This window comes from Cupressus sempervirens, chromosome 6 (genome assembly GCF_028749045.1).
Source record: "Cupressus sempervirens isolate cs-2001-9-10 chromosome 6, ASM2874904v1, whole genome shotgun sequence".
NCBI classification, from domain to species: domain Eukaryota; kingdom Viridiplantae; phylum Streptophyta; class Pinopsida; order Cupressales; family Cupressaceae; genus Cupressus; species Cupressus sempervirens.
Window position 1 is genome coordinate 349,511,994 of NC_143123.1, and position 22,798 is coordinate 349,534,791.

The following is a 22,798-nucleotide window of genomic DNA, read 5'->3' on the forward strand; positions in this document are numbered from 1 at the left end:
TGAATTAGGGTATGGTTAAGGTAACCTAAACATTTGAAAAAATGAGGAATGAAAACCCTAATCTGCAAAATACAATGACCTAACTGATTTTTCACCAAAATTTCATATTTTTCCTATACTGTGAAAAATCAGACCAACACTTGCGATATTTTTAGCAAAAAACATTTTTCACTATGGTGCATGAGCAAATCTACTTGGTGTTTAAACCTCAAATCATGCACCAACATGCAATACAATCACCAAATAAAGCCAAATCAATTTGGATTGGATCAAAAATATGGATAAAAAATGGAGTTATTTGTTGATTTCTTAAAAAATGTTTCCTAGATTTGAGCTTCCAAAAATGCTTTTGAGCTTGTTAGATCCATTTTGAATGCAAGAAAACTCATTGCCAATAAAAAATGCCTCTAGTGGAAAGAAAATCCCATGCAAATCCATCAAGAAAATCTCCATTTATGATCAAAATTGGGTTTTTGGAGGGCAAAGACATGCATTTCCTCAAAATTGTACTTTATGGAGGCCAATACACATATTAAAACATGCATTAGTTTAAAATCAGACCTTTAAAATGCAAAAACATGTTTTAAAATGTGCAAACAAGGAAATCAGACCTTTTTGGGTCAATAGCATATTTTAAAATGTGCAAAGAAGCAAAATCAAACCTTTTTGATGCAATTACAAATTTTAAGTTACATCTCACATATTGGATGCAAAGACATAAACACTTAACTTTTGATGCAGTGACATCAAAAAGGTCCACTTTTGATAACCTTTTGATGTAATGACATCAAAAAGGTCCACCAAGTTGAACTTTATATGGAGTGACATGTAAAATGTCCACTTTTGATAACTTAAAGTCATTTAATCCACTTAAATTTATAAAAATGTTACTAAATGGGTCATAAACAATATTCATCTATCATATTTTAAAATATAACATATAAACATCATTTAAAAAGTAAGATTTAAATAAGCATTTGATTTAAAAATAAAAAATTAAACTGGAACTATATAGTTATATAGTTGCTTTAAGTGAAAACTTTAAAAGTAACTCAACTTAAAATTATAACATAAAGTGCACTATGGTCACTTTTAGTTAAAATTTTTAAGTTAAAGTAACTTAAAAATATAACAAAAAGTGAATTTAAGTTATATTTATCAAAAAGTGAAAGTTAAATAAAAAATATAACATCATGTTTTTAATTTGTGTTATTGCACCAAAAAGGTCCACTTTTGAGGCACTAAAATGAGCATATCTCTTAACTAATAACTCTGATTGAGCTCTACATTAGACCATATCGAAGGAAAAATTGAAAGGCATGACATGAGAAAAACCAAAGGACTAAAAACCAACAAGCACAAACTCAAAAGCAAAGAAAGGATAATGAAGGCTTCAAAATTCAAGCAAAGGCTTGACAAAAAGAAAAATGAAAAAGACTTGACGAAGGCCATCGATAAAATGATTTGATATACGAATTGAAATGGAGCAATTGATCAACATTAAGCAATTGAATATCAAATTCAACTTAGAGAGACATGAAACTAGATTGAAAAAGTTTTGTGTTGTTACCAACAGTTTTTAGTGACAAAATGCAGGACAACAAAACCCATGACTGGTTCTCACCTCCGATGCTTTTCGGTAGAAATGATAGCAACCCTATCTATCCTAGATAATATCAAGAGCTTCCAAGTCTTTGAGGATGATTGACATATTCTATCCTTTTTGGCCAATAGTGGTGTATTTGAGGACCATATCTTGGAAGAAGAACATGATCACCTAGGACAGGAAAATGATTCAAGAGATCCTCAATCTTTTCACAAACACCATCCCAAATGGGATGATAACACTTGAATGCATCTTTGACTCAGACTCATGGTTCAAAAACATACATCCTCCCTCCTCTCTAGGAGGGAAATATGAAAAGGTAAACCTTTGGATATACATGGAGGAGAAAAATGTGTTCATTGGAACCTCATCTTCCCTCAAGGAAAAGGGAAAGATTCTCATGGTTCTCTGAAATTACATTAATGTCATTTCCTAGAGCTATGAAAATTTCAAAATATATGACACATCCATGATGCACACACTATACCTCTCAAACTAGGTGTCAAGTGATTTAGGTAGAAACAAAGGCCCGTGAACCCCCTCATTATTCCCTTGATTTATCAAGAGGTTTAGAAGCTAATGCTCAAAATAATTACCTTCCCTATCTAACATACCACATGGGTAGCTAATTTGGTCCTAATATGAAAGAAAAGTTGATAAATTGGGTTATATATGGACTTTCAGAACCTGAACAAGGAATCAATGAAAGACAACCATATGTTGCCTTCTCTAGATGAGGTCCTATGGATTGTGAATGATGCACAAATAATGTCCTTCCTGGATAGATATTTGGGTTATAATCATATCATGGTCGAGTATGAAGATTGGCTCAAGGAAATTTTTACCACCAAGTGGGGAACATTTTCCTATAGGCAAATATCCTTTGAACTGATCAATGTCAATGCCACATTCCATAAAATACAACATTCATCAGATTAGTTAATAAATGCATAATCATCTACATAGACAATTTAGCAATATTTTCCAAGGACACGAGAGATCACTACACCACCTTGCTAAGATTTATGAGAGACATGGTAAGTGAATGACCATTCTCTAAGAATACTACTTATAAATGAAGCCTTTGAAGTTAGTTTGTGGGAAAGGATTGTCAAAAGCTATGACCTCAACTAATACACAATTAGAATGTGAAACCTATACCATGGATACTTTAGCCTAAGATTTGTGATATGCTAATTTGATATATCTCTTGATGCATAATAGATGTCTAAAGGGACTCCTAGCCCACAAATGTCATGCACTTTGATTGAAGAGCCCATATTTCATGTTCAAGGGAAGAACCCTATTTCATCATAATTTCAAAGGCATACATCTAAGATGCCTTGATTGGGAATAGGCAAAGAAAATAATTGAAGAATTTCATGGATATTTTAGGACCATATATGGCTCCACTGACACAACGAACAATCAAATTCTTCAGGTCAAGTATTATTGGCCCTATTTATTTTTTATTGTCCACAACCATGTGAGGAAATGTCACACTTTGCACACCAATGCTTCTAGAGGGTGGAATCTTTTAATGCCCCTCTAGCTAGTTTTTGAAGCTAGAACATTCGCTTAGTGGGCATTTGGCAATGCAAATGTACACACATAATGTAGTACTAATCTGATTATATATACAATTAAAAATTGACTTGTAGCTATTGTTTCTCCCTTGTATTTGTAAAATGGAATTCAAGGTCATTGGCTCATTTGCAAAGGGTTTTAATATTCTACTTCTCTAGGCTCTATATTTGTATAATTGTTTGTAACTGTTAAATGTATTATGTTATGTATTGTGTTACATGCTGATTTATAGATTTATAAATTATAATACAATTTTTTAAAACAAAGTTTATTATGTAGAATGCAGTATGTTACACTTTTTTAAAGAAACTAGAATCAATGAAAATCTAAAAATGTCTAAAATCTAGAATGGATGAAAATCTCAAGTTCAACATGTATACAAACTAGAATCAATGAAAATCTCAACATGTATAAAAACTAAAATCAATGAAAATCTCAACATGTATAAAAACTAAAATTAATGAAAACCTCAACATGTGTAGACTATAAAAATTAGTTTCAATGAAAATCTCAACATGTGTAGACTCTAAAAATTAGTTTCAATGAAAATCTCAACATGTAACATCAACATGTTTAAAAAAAATTTAAGCATATATAATAGGACAATTATGGGTCTAAATTAACTTCTAAAAATATAATTAATTATTAGATAGAGTCTTAGACATTGGTAAGACCAGAACACATATATTAATCTGAATTGAAATTGGTAAGACCAGAGCTACTAGCTTATTACTTGACTCACAGAGAACTTGAGAAGCTGCTATAGTTGCCACTCTGACTGGATTGGCAGCATATCTATCATCATAATCCTCCTCATTTATTTGATATAGCATTTGATTGTTCATAGTGTTTTCTTCAGATTCACTATCATTATGCATGTCAAATTTAACTTCATCATCATTGCTTCCAATATCAGGACATGAACCACTGCTACTTGGGTTTGAAATGTTGTCCATCCCTCTTCTTTGACATTTATTTCTCCAAATGCTGAGAGCTATGTCATAAGGGAAACTATCTAGCTCATACCTAGAATTATAGAGCCTCAAACAATTATCCAAATTTTTTTCTAATTCGTTTATAACCTTTGACTTCATGAAGCCCAAAGTATTGAAAACTTTCTCATCCTCCACTAAACCCAATATCATTGTCAAACATAAGTTAGTAAGCTTGAAATATTTTGGTATTGACTCTCTCAACTGATTGCTCTGATCAAGGTTTTCCCAAAGCTTTGTTATTTCTCCCTCTTTATTTGGATTCTCCATGAGATCATATTGTTCCCTCATTATTTTTGAAAAATAATATTATTGATCTCTTAGTCAAGATTCATCTAAAAGATCATTTATTATTACTCCATTAATTACTTTAGTTTTGCAAAAATGCTTAATCAAAGTCATCATCCTTCTTCCAAAATCACTCGGATAGTTTAGAGACCAATATTGAAGGAGAAAATAAACATTGCTTTGAGAAATTCCTCTACAGGGAATATGTATCTAATTTGTGATAAAATATTATAGAAAAATTGCTTGACAGATTCAAGCATAGAGTCAATGATCTTCTTGAAGTCTTCATTTTAAACACGTGAACTTACCTTCTCTAGTTTAGATTCAACTTCGATTCCTGATTCATTGGGGTTGGACATGGGGTCAACACAGGCATAGTATTGCATTGGTATGCCAACTCTACGTACCCTAACACATACCTCATCATTTGCACCAATATGTAAATAGTTCCCAATATTATTCAAATCTGTGATTTATATCCACTATGTAAACTTTGATTCATCTAATGGTTGTAATTGATACAGAGTATCCAATCTATTACATGCCATTATGTAGCTTATTATATTTTGCAATGTATATTTCTCTTTGTTGAACCTTTTTCATAACATTTCTCATGTCCTGTAGCATGGGGAAAATAACTGCTAAAGTTAAGAGCATCTTAACATTAGTTAGACTCGAATATAGTCAAGGGAATCTATCTCGCATAGAGTGGATTAATCCATGCAATGAAAGATATTTAGAGAATACTCGATGCATTGGTCCATCCAAAGAGATCAATTTGGTATCATTATCTTTACAAAGCATCCTCCTGTCAGTAAGTCCTCAAGCAAAGTGTTGAAACTCCCAATCTCATTTTGGACTTCGAGAAAAGTATTGGTAAATCTCTTTGATTGAAGATTCCACTTTATGAACAGAACCAAAATCGCTGACCATTCCAAAATCTAGATTCATTCGATGGGCCATGCAGTGAATGAGAATAACATAGGGTGCCAAATCATTTTGGATCTTTTATCAAAGACCACCTTTATGATCTTGCATAAACGAAGGTCCATCTACTCCAACACACACTAAATTTTTGGCAATCTCCATGTTATCCATACCTCCACAATAAATTAGAGTACTCTTTAATAAATCATATAAATTTTTCATTGTCGCACTACAATTCAATTTAGCAACATATAGCAGAAAGGGTTGATGACAAAGATTGTTTATAGTATAAACGTGCATGCACACCGAGGAAGTATTATCAATTGTTGTAACTTCATTTAGAGACAATTCAATGAAATTTGATTATTTTATTTTTTCCTCCATATCTTCTTTTTCAACTTGTGCAAGACAACTAGACCATTCCCATCTACTATTTACTAACTAGTGACTATTTAGATAGTTTCAGACTTTTAAAAAGTGTAATCAACTAGTAATTGAAGGGTAATCTATCATAGGATGCCCTCTACTCAAAATATAAAAGGGGACACTTAACTGAACAACTTTTCTCATATCTGTCCTAGATAATATCAAGAACTTCTAGGTCTTTGAGGATGATTGACATATTCTATCCTTTTTTGCCACTAGGGGTGTATTTGAGGACCATATCTTGGAAGAAGGACATGGTGACCCAGGACATGAAAATGATTTGAGAGAGATCCTCAATCTTTCCACAAACACCATCCCAAATGGGATGATAACACTTGAATGTATCTTTGACTTAGACTCATGGTTCAAAGACATACATACTCCCTCCTCTAAGGGAGGGAAATATGAAAAGGTAAACCTTGGGATAGACATGGAGGAGAAAAATGTGTTCATTGGAACCTCATCTTCCCTCAAGGAAAAGGGGAAGATTGTCATGGTTCTCTGACATTAAATTAATGTCATTTTCTAGAGCTATGAAGATTTCAAAACATATGACACATCCATGATGCACACACTATACGTCTTAAACTATGTGTCAAGTCATTCACGTAGAAATAAAGGCATGTGAGCCCCCTCATTGAGCCCTGGATTTATCAAGAGGTTTAGAAGGTAATGCTCAAAAGAATTACCTTTCCTATCTGACATACCACATGGGTAGCTAATATGGTCCTAGTATGAAAGAAGAGTTGAGAAATTAGGTTATATATGGACTTTTAGAACCTAAACAAGGCATCAATGAAAGACAACCATATGTTGCCTTCTCTAGATGAGGTCCTACAAATTGTGAATGAAGCACAAATAATGTCCTTCCTGGATCGATATTTGGGTTATAATAATATCATGGTTGAGTATGAAGATTGGCTCAAGGAAATGTTTACCACCAAGTGGGGAACATTTTCCTATAGGCAGATGTCCTTTGAATTGATCAATGTCAATGCCACATTCCATAAAGCGATGAATAAACCTTCGATAAATTAGTTAAAAAATGCATAATCATCTACTAAGATAATTTGGCAATATTTTCCAAGGACAAGAGTGATCACCATATCCACCTCACCAAGATTTGTGAGAGACATGGGAAGTGAATGACCATTCTCTAAAAATTATACTTATAAATGAAGCCTTTGAAGTTAGTTTATGGGAAAGGATTATCAAAAGCTATGGCCTCAACTAATCCATAATTAGAATGCCAAACCTATACCATCGAAACTTTAACCTAAGATCTATGGTATGCTAATCTAGTATATCTCTTACTACGTAATAGATGTCTAGAGGCACCCCCGGCCCACAAATGTCATGCAATTCAATTGAAGAGGGTACATTTCATGATCAAGGGAAGAACTCTATTTCAACATAATTTCAAAGGCTTACATCTAAGATGCCTTGATTGGGAATAGGCAAAGAAAATAATTAAAGAATTCCATGGACAGTTTAGGACCATACATGGCTTCGTTGACACTACGGCCCATGAAATTCTTCGGCTCAGGTATTATTGGCCCTATTTATTTTTCAATGTCCACAACCATGTGAGGAAATGTCACACTTTACAAACCAATTCTTCTAGAGAGTGGAATCTTGCAATGCCCCTCTAGCTAGTTTTTGAAGCTAGAACATTCACTTAGTGGGCATTTGATTTCATTGGGGAGTAAACCCCAATTCATTCATCGGACACTAATATGTGTTGACCGTGATAAATAATTGTACTCATTGGTCCAAATCCATTCCTTGCAAATAACATGGTGGATATGGTAATTCAATTTATTAAGAATATTTCCATTAGATTGGGGATGCCCTTCACCCTAGTGTGTGATAATGACACATCGTTAGTCTCTACCCAACTCCTAGAGTGGGCTTACAATAGAAAAATTACCTTAAAATATTTGAATAATTACTATCCACAAGGTAATGGAGTAGCAAAATCAACCAACAAGAACCTCTTGGAGGTTACCAAACAACTATTACAGAGAAATACCCAGGATTGGTACAACAAGCTTAGATACACCCTTTGGGCAAATCACCTTCAAATTAAGTCAGTTTGGTGCAGAAGCACCCAAAAGAAATCAATATCAAACCTTGGATCCACATATAAAACCCCGGATATCAATATAAAACCTTAGAAAGATTAATCAAATAGGCATCTAGACCAAAAATTGTATGACCTAATTCCGAGATTGGTACTCTTATAAGCCCTTGGTCAACTATGGTCAAAGATGGTCAAAGGGCCTAGAATCTTAGGATTTTGGATTATTTCATGGTTTATCATGTTCAGGACCTATTTGGGTCATTAGATTTAAGTATTCATACCATTTTCTTGTAAAGCACAAAAAGTGTAAAAAACGCAAAATTGCTTGACAAGTTGTTAAGCTACTTTTAAGCAACTTTTTGCAAATCAAAGAAAAAACTTTCCTAATGGCCATAAAAAGTTTGAAATTTTGTTATGACCATTAGAAGGCCTATAATAAACCATTTTAGGTGGGTGATAGGCAAGAAGGATAGAGAATGTAATTTCAACTTTCAATCAATAAAATCCCTATTTTTACTACAAACAGCCTATTGTTCTGTGTCGTACGAATTCATATGGATTCTTCCAAAGTTTAAGACATAAATTTTTGGATAAGTGGAAGAAGTACATTTCCAATGCTTCTAGTTTGAAGTCTCCATCTATTCTCTAACTCCAGGTATTCACATGTTTGTGTAAGTAGGTCTAGATTTCTTGCTAACCTAGGGTTTTGAAGCATTTTCAAGCATAGAGGAGGATTTCACCATGGGAATTTAATGGCCCCTAGTGAAATCCTAGGATTGGATATTTATTTAATATGCAAGTGGTTTTAAGTTTGTACTTGTCGGGATCATTGAGAAATTTGATGCCCTAGGGATGCATTTCCCATGTGCATGCTAGGAAAAGGATGCAACACCTCCCACAACTCCAACTAGACATGGCATCAAGGCTTGAAATCACGTTTGTAACTTGTCTAGGGTTGTCCTCACATGCTACCATCTTTTTTTTGCAGGATGGAGCCCTAGAACATGTACTTCCTTTGTAAATAGAGGCCTAATTGACCTAGTTGCCTAAGCAAGAAAGTGAACAAAAGCCCATTTGTTTGTGTAATCAAATCTTGGTTCCTTATTATGTTTTGAAAGTCCTAAAAGGGTGTCCAAAGATGATTTTTTTTCCTTGGGTTGTGTGGAGATATTTCCTTTAAAATCTAATTTTCATCAAAAAGGGCTACTAGTCTCTTTGGATGATTTAACAAAGCAGCTATGTGAAAAAACTTACATAGTTTGGTTTTAACCATTGTTTCATGCCATTGGTGAAATTAATAGACTATTCTAATGTTTTGGGGCTTCCTTGGTCATTTGGAGAAGTTTAAGGTTGTTTTCCCAAAATTGGGTCAATTTGTGCATTAAGAGCAACTTGTGATAAGTTGTCTTGCTTACAGGGTCTCCTAGTGATTGGGGTTTTCCTTGTTTGGGTGTAAGGTTGTGATAACCTAGTATCATCCTTGTAGCACTTGTGATTGGTTCTTGCAAATTTGATTGTCTTTACCAAGAGATTTGATTGAAGGACTTCAATGAAGAGGTTTTTTGGACCAATTGATGATCATTTGATTAGTCCCACTAGGCTCCATTGCATCAAGTGGTATCAGAGCCATGACTCTTTCTGAAGAATATGAAGAAATCTCTAGAAGGGTAAAAAATTCTGAACTAGCAAAAATAGTGAGAGAACAAAGAGCAACCAATGTTGCTCTTGCACATAGGTTGAGAGAACTGGAAGGCAAGGTAGACAAGCAAAAAAGGGCACAATCTTATGATGAAGATTGAGATGCTAAGGCTGATGACCTTGAAGAAGAAAAAGTACCTATTGAATGGATATCTCTCTTGAATGCTCTCAAATCCATGGAGAAAAGAATCGTGGAGGGGAAGTTGGAATTGCCAACTTTCAATGGCAAAATGAATGTTGATGTAGTAGTGGATTGGATAGAAGCCCTAACTAGTTTCTTTGAGTGTGAAGACATCCTAGAGAAATAGAGGGTAAAGATGGAAAAGTCCAAGTTGAAGGGAGTAGCACTAATTTGTTGGAACTTCATCCAGACAGAGAGGGTGAAGAAAGGAAGAAACATGATTTCTTCTTGGGATAAAATGGTGGCATAATCAGGGAGATATTTGTACCTAAAGACTATGGTGTATAACTCCATAGGAGGAAATAAAGTCTGAAGAAAAAGGATCTAGATGTTAGTTTTTATACAGAAGAGTTCTTAAAATTGTGTATAAAGACCAACATAGTAGAGGATGAGGAAGAAAAATTGGCAAGATACATGAATGGTCTTAAGTTACCCATCCAAGAAGAACTCAACCTTCACACCCCTAGTTATCTAAACAAGTGCTATCAATTAGCACTCAAGGTAGAAGAAAAATAGAAGAGGAGGTAGGATCAAAATAAAGGCAAGGAGAATAATAAAAACTTCAAGCCTAAGAACAATTCTTCGAACAAGGGGCAGAATAATGGAAACAAACCTACTGATAAGAATAAGGATAAGGAAGAACAAATTTCTAAGGGAAACATTAGAGGAGGAAAGTCTTTCAGAGATAGAGGAAGAGGCAATGACCCTCTCACATGCTACAATTATAATCAAGTAGGACACCATGCAGGAAAGTGCCCTAAAAAGAGAAACAGTAATCAAGGGGAAAGAAGAGCACAAATTATGGAGGAAGAGAAATTTGATTGCAGAGAACTTGAACCTAAGGAAGGAACATGTCTAATAATGAGGCAAGCATTTTTGCAGATCCCTCACACCCAAGCGTCATCCCAAAGAAAGAATCTCTTCAGGACAAGGATCAAGTGCCAAGACAAGGTATACAATTTGTTGATTGATTTAGGTTCTAATAAAAATCTAGTTTCCTCTGAAATGGTAGAAAAACTTAAACTACCTAAGAAACCCCACCCCTTTCCATATCATATCTCTTGGCTAATAAAGGGTCAACAAACCTTAGTGACAGAAAAAGCATGGGTAGAATTTCCTCTAGCAGACTTCAAGGATAAGGTACTTTGTGATGTTGTAGAAATGGATGCATCTCATATAATTCTAGGAAGGCCCTAGCAATATGATGTTGATGCTATCTACCATTGCAAGAAGAATACTTATTCTATAACTAGGAATGGTGTAACTTTCACCATAAAGACCATGCCTGATCCTAAAGCAGAACCTACTGTTGTAACCATAGGGGAGAAAGAAATGATTAAAGCCTTGAAGGAACCTGATGCCCAAGGTTTTATTTTGGTCTCTAAGACAAAGGAAAACATAATTTTTAAGGACAAGGATCCTATCCCTAAAGAAATACAAGATTTGTTACAAAAATACAGTTAGGTTACTATTACTGATCTACCCACAAGCCTCCCTCCCATTAGAGATATTAGTCACCAAATTGACTTGAAACCTGGCTCTTCCCTACCTAACAGGGTGCCCTATAAAATGACACCAACTCAACATGCTAAAATGGCCAAGCAGGTGAGTGATTTGTTGGAAAAAGGTCTAATACAAAGGAGTTTAAGTCCTTGTTTTGTTCCTCCTATCCTTGCTCCTAAAAAGGATGGAAAATGGAGGTTGTGTACTAATAGTAGGGCTATCAACAAAATTTCCATAAGGTATAGATTCCCCATGCCCAGAATTGAGGATCTATTAGATCAACTAGGAGGAGCTTGTTATTTCACCAAAGATAGACTTGAAGTCTGGCTACCATCAAATTAGAATAAAACTAGGTAATGAATGGAAGACAACATTCAGAACTACTAAAGGTTTGTTTGAATGGTTAGTAATTCCCTTTGGGTTAAGCAATGCCCCTAGCACTTTTATGAGGCTTATGAATGAGATATTCATAGATTTTGTTGGCAAATTTGTTGTTATTTATCTTGATGACATACTAATATTTATTCATAGCAAGGAGGAGCATCTTGATCATGTGGAACAGGTATTAAGTAGGCTTCATCAGCACAAGTTGTTGATCAACTTGGAAAAGTGAATGTTATGAAGAAGGAACTTGTGTTCCTAGGATTTGTGATCTCACAAGGTACCCTCAAGATGGACCCTGAGAAGGTTGAAGCAATCATCAGTTGGCCTCCACCAAAGAACCAAGGTGATGTAAGAAGCTTCCATGGTCGTGCCACCTTCTATAGGAATTTTATCAAAAACTTCAATCATGTGTGTGTACCCATGCTTGACACCATCAAAGGAGGAAAGAAGACTAAATTTGCTTGGACAAAGGAAGCCAATGATGCATTTCAGTATTTGAAGAATAGAGTCTCTTAGTACCCAATCTTGGTCCTACCTAATTTCAATAAGGTTTTCATTGTGGAATTTGATGCAAGAAATTTGGCCATAGGTGTAGTCCTAAGTAAGGAAGGTAAGGCAGTAGCTTTCTTTTATGAGAAACTAAATGATGCTAAGAAAAAAATTTCAACTTATGACTTGGAGCTTTATGCCATGATAAAAGCCCTCAAGAAATGGAGGCACTATCTAATCCCAAAGGATTTTGTAGTATACACTGACAACCATGCATTGAGTTTCTTCTATTCTCAGGAAAAGCGATCTGTCAAACACCTGAAACAGATGGAGCAATTGCAAGCTTATACGTTCAACATCAAACATAAGAAAGGTGTTGCAAACAAAGTTTTTGATGCTCCTAGTAGACTGGTTGGTCTAGTTGAAGAAGTACAATTACAAAGTATGGGAATTGATTCCCTTAAGCACTTATATGCTGATGATCCTGATTTTGTAGAGATTTTTCAAGTTTGCAAGAGATGGTTGGAAGACACCATATAGATTTCTCTGAATATTTGATTTAGAATGGACTCTTATTCAAAGGAGCTCAATTATGCATTACCAAATGCTCAATGAGGAAAATAATCATTAGGGAGAAACACTATGGTGGTCTAGGAAGACATTTTGGCATTGACAAGCCAATGTACATGGTGAAAAGAAGATATTATTGGCCAAAGATGAACAACGAGGTAAAGAAGTTCATTGAGACTACCATCTATCAACAAGCCAAAGATGTTTCAACAAATCGGGGTTATATCAACCCTTACCAATCCCCACAAGACCTTGGGAATCAATCTCAATGGATTTTGTCATGGAGCTACCTAGGACTAAGCGAGGTTTTGATAGTTTTTTTGTGGTGGTGTTAGATTCAGTAAAATGGTCCATTTTATACCATGTAAAAGCATAAATGATGCTTCTCATACTGCACATCTTTTCTTTAAGGAAGTAGTTATGATCCATGATTTACCACAAACTATTGTATTAGATAGGGATGTAAAAATTTTAAGCCTTTTTTGAAGAACACTTTTTAAGAAACTTGGTACTAACCTAACCTACAGTTATGTCTACCATCCACAAACTAATGGGCAGACTAAGGTGGTAAATAGATCTTTAGGAAATCTCCTAAGATGCTTCACAAAAAAATATGCTCAGAGTTGGGATCTACTCTTACACCGAGCATAGTTTGCATTCAATGACTCCATGAATAGATCAATGGGAAAGACTCCCTTCCAAGTAGTGTATGGTCTTCATCCCAAGGGACCATTGGACCTAGTAGAACTACCATCAGATTTCAAAATCAATGCTCAAGGAGAAGAGTTAATAAAACTCATTACAAAGGTGCAACATGAGGTCAAGGAAGCATTATAGAGATCAACACTAAAATAGAAGGAACATGATGATAAGAAAAGAAGGGAAATCCATTTTAAAGTTGGAGACAAGGTTTGGGCATATTTGAGAAAAAAGAGACTACCTAAAGGTAGATATTCCAAAATTTAGATGAAGAAAGTTGGGCCATGCAGTATAATCAACAAGATGGGTGAAAATGCATATGAGATCTCTCTTCCCCCTGCCTTGCAAATTTCTCCAGTCTTGAATATTGCAAATCTCACCCTATACAAAGGCATAGTAGGTTCAACAAGTGAACAAGGTGAGCAAGCAAACATCCATAGTGAAGACTATGTAACTGATCTCCCTCAAAGAAAACCAATGGAGTTAGAATTAATTTTGGACACCAAGTTGCTAAAACAAACCAAAACCAAGAAGTACATGCAGTGCTTAGTCAAGTGGAAAGGGCTCCCCAATATTGATGCAACTTGGATGACAGAAGACTAGATCAAACATGGTACTTCTATGGAGCAATTACCCTCAAGTAGGAACTTGAGTTTTCAAACACAAGGGGAGTATGGTGCAAGAAAATCCAAAACAAATCAATATCAAACCTCAAATCCACATATAAAACCTCAGATTTCAATATAAAACCTTGTAAAGATTAATCAAATAGGCATCTAGACCAAAAATTGTATGACCTAGTTCCAAGATTGGCACTGTTATAAGCCCTTGGTAAACTATGGTCAAAGATGGTCAAAGGGCCTCAAATCTTAAGATTTTGGATTATTTCATGTTTTATCATGTTTAGGACCTATTTGGGTCATTATATTTAAGTTTTCATAACATTTACTTGTAAAGCGCAAAAAGTGCAAAAAATGCAAAATTGCTTGAGAAGTTGTTAAGAAACATTTTGCAAATCAAAGAAAAAAAATTCCTCAATAGCCATAACAAGTTTGAAATTTTTTTATGACACTTGGAAGGCCTATAATAAACCCTTTCAGGTGGGCAATAGGTAAGAAGGATAGAGAATGTAATTTCAACTTTCAATCAATAAAATCCTTGTTTTTACTACAAATAGCTTGTTGTCCTATGTTATATGAATTCTTCCAAAGTTTAAGACCTACATTTTTGGATAGGTGGATGAAGTAACTTTCCAATGCTTCTAGTTTTAAGTCTTCATCTATTCTTTAACTGAAGGTATTCATATTTTTGTGTAAGTAGGTCTGGAATTCTTGCTAACCTAGGGTTTTGAAGCATTTTCAAGCATAGAGGAGGATTTCACCATGGGAATTTAATGGCCTCTGGTGAGATCCTAGGATTGGATATGTATTTTAAGATGCAAGTGGTTTTAATTTTGTACTTGCTGGGATCATTGAGAAATTTGATGCCCTAGGCATGCATTTCCCATGTGCATGCTAGGAAAAGGATGCAACATCTCCCATGACTCCAACGAGACTTGGCATCAAGGCTTGAGATCAAGTTTTTAACTTGTCTATGGATGTCCTCACATGTTCCCATATTTATTTTTTGAGGATGGAGTCATAGAACATGTACTTCCTTTGTAAATGGAGGCCTAGTTGCCTTAGTTGCCTAAGCGAGAAAGTGAACAAAAGCTCATTTGTTTGTGTCATCAAACCTTGGTGCCTTAGTATATTTTTTAAGTCTAAAAAGGGTTTCCAAAAATGAATTTTTTTCCCTTGGTTGTGTGGATATATTTCCTTTAAAATCTTATTTTCATCAAAAAGGGCTACGAGTCTTTTTGGATGATTTAACAAAGCAACCATGTGGAAAAACTTGCATAGTTTGGTTTTAACCATTTTTTCATGTCATTGGTGACATAAATAGACTATTCCAATGTGTTGGAGTCTTCCTTGTTCATTTGAAGAAGTTTAAGGTTGTTCTCCCAAAATTGGTCAATTTGTGCATTGTGAACAACTTGTGATAAGTTGTCTTGCTCATAGGGTCCCATAGTGATTAGGGTTTTCCTTTTTTCAGTTTAGGGTTGTGATAACCTAGTATCATCCTTGTAGCACTTTTGATTGGTGCTTGAACATTTGATCATCTTTACCAAGATTTGGTTGAAGGACTTCAGTGAAGAGGGTTTTTGGACCAATTGATGATTATTTGATCAATCCCATTAGGCTCCATTGCATCATAGCCCTAGGAACTTCTTCATCCTATGTGGTTCATGATCATAATCTAGTGTTCCCCATAAACATGTAGATTCTAATCTTGCAATTTATGCAGGAGTTTGACAAAGGGGATAATATCATGGAGGTCTGTCTCCTCAATCTTGTTTGCCTCAAAAAATAGAGGGAGGCAACTCTTGAGAATTTCACGAAACATTAAGTAGTGGTCAAAAAATAGTTTGACAAGAGAGCCCAATATAAGGTATTTTGGATTTCAAACCTAGTTCTCGTTTGGGACAAGGCCCATGAGAAGAAAGGAAAGCACACTAAGTTCCAACAACTATGGCTTGGGCCTTACTAGATCATGAATATCTATGGAGCTAATAAATAACGTCTTAATTTGCTAATAGAAGAACCTATCTTATTTTCCATCAATGGACAATTTCTCAAACATTACTTTGAATAAGAAGATGGAATAGGGGTGTGCATTCCCTTTTTTGTTGTATTGTATGTATAGTAGCTTGTAAATATGGCTGTGGTGAACCTCTAGGTCCGCCTTCTAAATTCATTTTTTTTCCTTCCCTTTTCTTTTTTTGTCCCTGTAAATAGTTGCTTTAGGTCTTTGTTTCTCATTTTGGTTTTGGGTTTGTGTCTTTTGCCATTTTTGGGGATTTTGTTTCTTGTTCGTCCAAGTAGGTGGGTATGCTTTGCATGATATTGTGTAATTTAATGTAATTTTTCTTATGGTATTCAGATACTCCTTTGTCCACCTTGCAAACCCCTCTCACCCTATTATTGTAAGTTGGCAATGACAATTATGAACTTAGGAAATAACCAACCTTCATCGAGTTCAAACAACTCTACTACTATCTCAAGCTAATTAAAATGACCAACTAAGTTGGCAAGAAAAAGGGAAGAGAAGAATCATGATAAGGATGAAATAAATAGATCAACATTACTCAAACTTGACAAAATTAAATGCTATGTGATATCTCTGGAAATATCTGTCTTTTTTGTCTCAAAATGATAAAACATATAAGGGTGGAATGGTGAAAGAAGTACCCCTGTATGAACAAATTAAATTTTATATTCAAGGAAAGAAGTACCACCTCCCATGCCTTAGAAACATGATAAATAATGATAAAGGAAGAAAATTCCTTATTCCCAAACAATGCATGATATCCAATAAAAGAAAAATAAAGGAAGTCTTGAGTGAGCTTGGTTTCTCTATTTTCTTTGGGAAATAAATAATATACCCCCTTTCAAAGAACAAACTTTATAGCTAGACATTGGTAAAGTTCATGGGTTATGGTGAGTTAGGATGTTTGGATCCGAAGTTCATCATTTGAGGGATTCACTTTGTAGTAATAAGGCATTGGTGATTTCAAAAGATAATTTATGGAGTTCTCAAATGCAAGACATTTAGTCACCACTTTCTATGCCTTGCATACCCATCCCTACTTTTTGTGAGCAAAATGTTGGGTCCCCTCTTCTCATTTTTTTCCTTGCCTTATTTAGGGCAAGCCCTTGTTTGTTTTGGTTTTGGTGTTTGGATTCTCGCATCCCTATCTAAGATGTTGGACCCTCTTGTGGGGGAGAAGGAAGTAAGGATCTCTAGCCTCATGGTGGAATCTGTGGTCTTTGAGAAAGAAATTTTTGGATCAGATGGAAGCTTGTTTTCACATTCTTCGATGGAAAGAAATAGTTTCTGCAATCTTGAGTTAGACACATGGAAAATTTTATTAAGGGAGGACAAGAGTAATTAATGCACCCTTTTAATTACCATGATCGATCAATTTTTCTAAGATGCCTGAAGGGATTAATTGTCACTTTGTTCAATAATCACAATTGTTCTCTACAAGATTTTTTTTAGCTTGGGTCACCATCACTTGCAAAGAATCATTTCTCAAGTCTGCAAGTGTCTTTTTGGGTCAGGCTAGTTTTGATTCGTGTTTAGACGAGAGTGAGGCATGGCATTGTGACATCTCTACATTTTAGTTTTCCATGTTGGCATTTTCCCCCTTTGCTTCTTTTTGTTTATGATGTGTATTTTCTTTGGGTTTTGCATGGTTCATTCTTTCCTCTTTCTTTTTGGTCATTTTTTTTCTCCACCTCTTTTGGGTGTTGTTTTAGTGGTTGCTTGACTTTTTCTTTGGTCAGGTGAGTGTCTTTGTTCTTTTTGGTTGTTTTTCATTAGGCAGAGCTTTTATTGCTCCACCCTCTTTGTGTATAGAATTGCTTAACGATCTTCTAATGGAATGGACTTGGTAGTTTTGGTTTTGGCTATTGGTTAGTCATTCAAACTCATGTTGCAAAGTACATTCCACCATGGGGAAGGTGGGTTTGGTTCTATTGTTTTCTTTTTGGGTTGTTCGACTTGGTGGCATAGTTTCACTTCTTTCTAGTTTTGTTGGGTGTTTTCCTTGGCGAGATTTCACCATCTAGGTGCTCCTTGGACTCCTCTTTTTTCCTATTTTTATGTGAGGTAGGATCTCATAGGTTGAGTTGGTCTATTTTTCTCAGCCAAGGAGTTGTAGGCATACTTTCATGGGTGTATGGTTGGTGGTTTTGGCTCTGAAAGATAGAAAGTGTAGGATATGTTGTCACTGTTACATGCACATGTGAGACCTCAAGCCTAGTAGGGTCAGCAATGAATTGTTAGCATTGTCTTGGTCATCCTGTTATATTTTTGGGTGACTGTAAGTGGTGTTTTTTCACCTTTAATCATCTAGCAGGATGCAATACCCCTCCTCGGGTTGAGTGTCTTGCATCATTAACAACAATTTGGCTATTGTTTTGAATTTAAATGGTTGTCACCTCTAAAAGACTCGTCATTTATTAATCCCATGTATCACATAAGTGAATGTTGAATAGTACACTTGTCAATCCCGCAAGGACAACTCAACGTTATAAGCCACATTGTTGGAATTTTTCTCTGGGCGACAACATATTAGATTCCAGTTATGAACAAAACATTGATATTTGGCTAAGTCATAGACTATCTATTTTGTACTCACAAGTTTTGAAATTATAGGGTCTTGGGATTCAGGAATTTCATCACCTACAATTGGTGAGAGGTAGTTTTCATACTTGCAAGGTATGGCTTTCAGATACCATTCTTTTGTCTTTTAACAAAGATAATTTACTTGTTTAGGTTTTCGAGTGTTGTATTCCTTCCCATGTGGCATATTTGTCCTTCAGAAAGGATGGGAAGGCATAGGGTCCTATAAAACCCTAAAATCTTGAGTTTGGTAAAGAAATAAAGTATTTAGAAAGGATGATGATACTAACACTGTCTGATCTCTGTAAGTGTTAATAAGTACTAGTGTTGAAGGATCGAAAAAATTGTTCGAGTATCACAACAAAGAACCGATGTAAATTATAGAAAATAGTTGTTGCCTTATAAAATAGTCATCTCCGAGCAAGGATGGGAAGACAATTCCCCAAGGGTTCTAGGCCAGTAGGGTCCTAAGATCTGAACCATGGAAGGACTAATTGCCAACACAAGACTCAAGGATTCCAAGCAAGGAAAGCCTTGGAAGTAGGGTATTTTTTGATGGTGAATATTCATAATTTTGTGAAGTTTATAATTTTTTTGCTAGTAATTTGGCTAATAATTTAATATGTAATGCAACCTAAATTGCCACATTTGTATTAAATTTAGTTCTAAAATATTTAAAATTGCTAAATAATTTATTTTATTAAAAAATTTAAACTCAAAGATTCATCACAATATTTGATACATGATTAGATTTGTTTCACCTGCTATTATATATTATCAAAGAAATTAAAATTAATTCACCAATAATTATCACAATTATTAGTTACTTTAGGGATATATTACCAATATTTATTTTTCACTATTGATTTAAAATATAATGTAATTATTCTCATAATTTCCATAAGATAAAACATGTTTAATTTTGATTTTTAATATTCCATGATTATTAGCGAGCTTCCTATTATTATTGAGATTCGCCAATATTTTCTACTAAAAAATTATGATTCCAAAATAATCATCAATGTAAATAATATTTAAAATGAAAAAATTGAGAGATTCGCCAATAAAAATAATTTGGTTTTTTTTCAAAATAATGAAAGATTCGCCAATAATTTATATCTTTTTTTGGAGGGGGGTTTCTTAAAGTTTACCCTGCTTGGAAGCAACAAGTTAGCAAAAGGAAGGATACTTACATGATTGACACTTTATGATAACGAATCCAAGATATTTAGCTTCTTATGTTAATAAGACCTCACCTTCTATTGTGACATGGTAGGATACACAACAAGGACCCTCCTACAAGAAAGATTTTAAGCACTGAGGGATCCTTTTTGTTTAATTTAGTACCTTCTCAAAAGGGGCTTCACTTGCTCTCAGGGGCACCACAACTCTACAAAATATGATTCTAGGTTTGGGATTCCTTCTTCCTTATGACTAGGTTGAGTGGCTTGCATTACATGGTAGCCAACATTTATTTTTTCAGGCCTAGGAGTGTTAGAACTCAAGTCCTTTCAATGTACGGGTGGATGTGTTGGGATTCCTTCTAAACCCGATTGTCTATCGTTGTTGTTGGCTAGCAAACTTATTAATGATACGACAAGTGGTTAATGATGGTTGATAAAATAACTCTTTTTTGTCAACTACATGTTTCCTTGCTACTTGATGTATTTAATATTGTTAGAGAAGTGGAGTGCTCTTATCAATTAGTGGATGCCTCGAGGAGACAACTAACAAAGATTTAATAGAAAAAATGTGTAGAGATCAACTTTAAACTTCAAACTTTCCTTGGAAAATCCCCTCCCTTCTATTCCTTGCTTCTTTTTGTTCCCTTTTCATGGCTTTTCAAGTATAACTTCTCTTTTTTGTAGTTGTTTTTGCACGAAGATAGCAATTGATTTTGTCAATAAAAGTGGTAGGTGAGTTAGTTAGGGCAAAAAGTTGGTTTCCCACCCAAATTGTAAATACTCACCTCTAAATAAGAAGATTGTCAATTGTTATAGGACCAGTAAAGTTGATGATTTTATCGTCCATACTATTGTAACACCATTTTTCATGAATGCAAGTAGTATTATCATTTCTAGCACACTTGTTGTTTCACCCAATGCATATTGGTATTTATGAGTTGTGTTTTGGGTGTAAGAATCTTGGAGTGCTTGCTATGATATTCATTTATCTTTAAAAAAATGAGATCTTTTTATTTTTTTTCTATTATCTTCCTTGGCTTGGATAAAACTAAATGATTTTGTTTACTTTAGTACCATTTCATTTGTAGCACTTTTGCTAGATTGATTGATTGAGCATGTATTAAAGTTATCCCACCATTCAAGCATGTATTGTTGATAGTAATAGCACAAAATAGACTATAAGTAGATTAAATTTCTAACCCTATAGGCTCTTTTTTCTATTATTTGTTGTCCTTGTGCCCCCCTGGTTCCATCCTAGGATTTTTTCCCAACCTAGTTCAAGTAATCCATTGCCTAACCAAGATGCATAGAAAAATGATGAAGTTTTTGCTTGCCTTATTATAAATCAGTCACCTTCTTATCCAACTTTGCCTATTCTTGCACGATTGAGACCTAGTTTAAAGGGAACTTGGGAGTAGAGAGTTTTTGCTTTCCACTCTTTTAGGCTATATTGCCCTAACATTCTAGTCTAGTGATAGTTGTTACTCTATTGGCAGTACATGAAACAAAGTCCTGTCAACAGCTCCCACAAAAATATTAATCCATAAATGAACAAAAAACCATCGACCACATAAGTCCAACCAAAAAGATAACTATAAAAATGCCACTAGACCCATCCCAGAAGTAGGGAGAAAAATACCAAGCCTCCATGAAAAGGTCATTTGGAAAGGGAGATATTCCTAGAAGAGTCTGCACACTCAAACCTCTAAACCCATTGTATGACAAAGATGTGAAAATTCTAACACTGCTTAAAGTTGAAATGAAAACCCCTACACTCAGGATGTAGTCACCATTGTAGGTCACAACAAGGAGACATATACAAAAATAAACAAGAAGTTTCCATATTTGAATGAGCAATCTTATTTGCAATAGCCAACACTAAACCAATTGTATTATCTATAGACCAAGGCTACTAAGGTAGGACAAGAGATGATGAAAAGGAGATCCACACTCCTTTTCCTCCAAACGACCAAGCTCAAGGAGGAAAATGAAACAAATAATAGAGTCCTCATATGAATCCTCATCTCCATCTTCATCATTTGCAATTCCTTTGTCTCTTAGAACTTCAACACTTGCCCGTCTTCTATGCTCCATTTGTATGGATAAAAACTTTTATGTTAATTTAATAGTCATATATTGATTTCTATTGTTCATGATCACACATTATCGACAAGTTGAACCTTATTTTACAAATTTTCGATCAATTTCTCAAAGGGCACCATATTACCACATCATCACCTCATTCCTTTGGGGTATAATAAGACAATTTTTCATAATTATTCTTTGAAACAACAATCAAAATCACATTGCCTTAAAGAAGAGCAATATGTAGACATCTAACTTATCCAAGACTTACAATCAACATCACTACAAACTTTCTTCTTCATTAATTAGATAAGTTTAATTATTTAATTAATTTGGTCTAATTCTTATAATTCAAATTCAAAATTCAACATTTTCCTACCTTTATTGTAATGAAAAAATATTTAATTATTTAATTATCTAATCCTCTTCTAATCTTGATCTTAGTATTTAATTAATTATTTTCATTCATTTAATTATGTAATCTTTATTATTTAATTAAGTCAATTTCTATTTCTCTCTTATAATAAATAAAGTATTTTAATTATTGAATTAATTAATTAAGTCTTCTATGATTAAATAAGTTCTTTAATTTATTTAATTATTCACTTTTAAATTTTCTTCCCTCCATGTACGCAATTAAATAATTCTCTTTAATGCTAATTAAGTCTTCACTTCCACCTTTCTAACTACCACTGACTCTTAGTTTAGTTGATAAGACTAACACAAATAGCTCTTGATCAAATCAATTAACTCCTCAACTCACTCAGTCCATCTAAATCATTTAAGCACTTCTGTATTATTATTATCTCAATCAACTTAGTCTTTCTAATCAAGTAGTTGATTCTACCTTCTTATCATCACCATCAT